Source organism: Bison bison, unplaced genomic scaffold (assembly GCF_000754665.1).
Source record: "Bison bison bison isolate TAMUID 2011002044 unplaced genomic scaffold, Bison_UMD1.0 scf7180017846189, whole genome shotgun sequence".
Lineage (NCBI taxonomy): Eukaryota > Metazoa > Chordata > Mammalia > Artiodactyla > Bovidae > Bison > Bison bison.
The window spans coordinates 13,662-15,948 of NW_011476762.1; the positions used below are offsets into that span (position 1 = coordinate 13,662).

The 2,287-nt window shown below is 41.4% G+C and overlaps 1 long non-coding RNA gene across 1 annotated transcript in view; it reads right to left on the minus strand.

The window, feature by feature from the left end:
* LOC104987777 overlaps positions 1 to 2,287 on the minus strand; it is a 10,979-nt gene that overhangs the window by 5,369 nt on the left and 3,323 nt on the right. Inside the window, exon 2 of the long non-coding RNA XR_825170.1 lies at positions 1,075 to 1,237. This is a non-coding gene — a long non-coding RNA (uncharacterized LOC104987777). The remainder of the gene's footprint in view (positions 1 to 1,074; positions 1,238 to 2,287) is intronic.

Sequence of the window (2,287 nt, forward strand, 5' to 3'; positions counted from 1 at the left end):
ACTGTGGTGTTGGAGAAGACTCTTGAGAGTCCCCTGGACTACAAGGAGATCCAACCAGTCCATCCTAAAGGAGATCAATAACGGGTGTTCATTGGAAGGACTGATGCTGAAGCTGAAACTCCAATACTTTGGCCACCTGATGCGAAGAGCTGACTCACTGGAAAAGACCCTGATGCTGGGAAAGATTGAGGGCAGGAGGAGAAGGGAATGACAGAGGATGAGATGGTTGGATGGTATCACCGACTCAATGGACATGGTTTTGTGTGAACTCTGGGTGTTGGTGATGGACAGGGAGTCCTGGCGTGCTGTGGTTCATAGGGTCACAAAGAGTTGGACATGACTGAGTGACTGAACTGAACTGAACTATGGCAATAACTTTTCCAGAGATGGATGGAGTATTCCAGAACCTTTTACAAAATGCTGGGCCAGCTAACAGATAGCCTCTGAATATAGAATACCAGTAAATTCTAAGAAATTATTCTAGGCCACAGGTAGAAGAAAATGTGAAGGGAAATATAATTCGAATCCAGAGGAAGCTTATGGGTTAGCCACCTGGAGTTCGGCTGGAAGATAAGAAGGTGAGGCCAGAGGAAGTAGGGATAACTGTTTAAACACTCTGATAAATTTCCCTAGTTTGCTAGTTGGAACCAAAGGTAGGGGTAGGAACAACAGGCAAAACATACAGCTTGCAAGGCAACAACAAAAAAATTTTGCTCCAAAGCAGTCTTACTTCCTGAACTGTGGAAAAATTTACAAGTTGATATTTAAGATGAAAGAAAGAGAAGGAAGTAACATCTGTCAAACATCTACAATATACCAAGTACTGAATGAAAATGCATGAAACAACTATCATTGCGAGCTTATACTATCACTATTTTTATAGGTGACAAAGCTGACTTCAAAGGTTATGCATCTTGCCCAAATACCATGGAGCTGTAAGAAACAGAGCCCAGATTCAAACTTATTTAAGTCTATTGAACTCCATAGCCCATGATCCTTCCATTATGCTGTTCTGGTGGAGGGGTGGATAATTAAAAAATTATTTAAAACAGATAAAAATACTATCATAACTACCTGGTTGAGAAAGCTTTAGCAGTGAAATATAAACCTCATGGCACACAATATCAGATTCTAAAACAAAGTGGGCCACCCGGAAATTCTTGCAGCGGAGGATCAGGGGACAACCCAGGCTAGTGACAGGCAATTTCTCCACAGTTGCAATATGATGCAGTGCAATCTACAAAACAGAAAAGAACAACAACAAAGATCACAGACATGCACTAGATCTATAACTATCAGTGTGCTTGACTCTCAGTAATGGTAACAGCATAACCATGTGGTCATATCTACAGCCTATAACCATCCATTGTAAGGCAAAACTGGGTTTCTGTCAAACAGAAGTAAATAGTGGTAAAAAATCTGCCTGCAATGCAGGAGACCTGGGTTCAATCCCTGCGCTGGGAAGATCCCCTAGAGAAGGGAATGGCTATCCACTCCAGTATTCTTGCTATGGACAGAGGAGCCTGGTGGGCTACAGTCCATGTGTTGCAAAGAGTCGGACACAACCAAGCGACTAACACTATCACTTTCACACTTTCAATGCAAAGCAAATTATGGTATAAAACTTTTCTCTCCTTAGGGATATAAGGTTAGGAGATTTATGCGGCAGTTGTGGTGAATTTGGCTCAGAACAGATGGCTTCTAGAACTATTGTTATTGTTTAGTCTCTGGGTTGTCATGTCCGACTGTGTCTGTGCAGAGAGTCGTGCCCATGCAGAGTCGTGTCCGACCCTTTGCAATTCCATGGACTATAGCCCACCAGACTGCTGGAGTTTAAAAATCATAGTAGAATGACTGTCACAGAGAAAAATAGAACTTCCTCTTGTTCTATTAAATTACTAGTTAAAATGATTAATAATTGGTATTTTGCTTTATTGCTAATGAAGTGTTCCATGATCATTAACTATTTAACCCCTGTAACGATGCTTTAAGGTATAATAATCTCATTTCGGGAACGAAGAAATCAAAGCTCTTAAATGTGAATTCTTCATCAAAGGACATTCATCCAAAAAGTAGCACAGACAGAATTTGAACCATGACAGTCTAACTTTGTTCACAGTTATTTCTCTAGAAAGTCTAAAAACTCTAGTCCTAGAATTAAAATGTAACTAGAAATACTACACGGAGAAGGCAATGGCACCCCATTCCAGTACTCTTGCCTGGAAAATCCCATGGATGGAGGAGCCTGGTAGGCAGCAGTCCATGGGGTCGCACAGAGTCGGACATG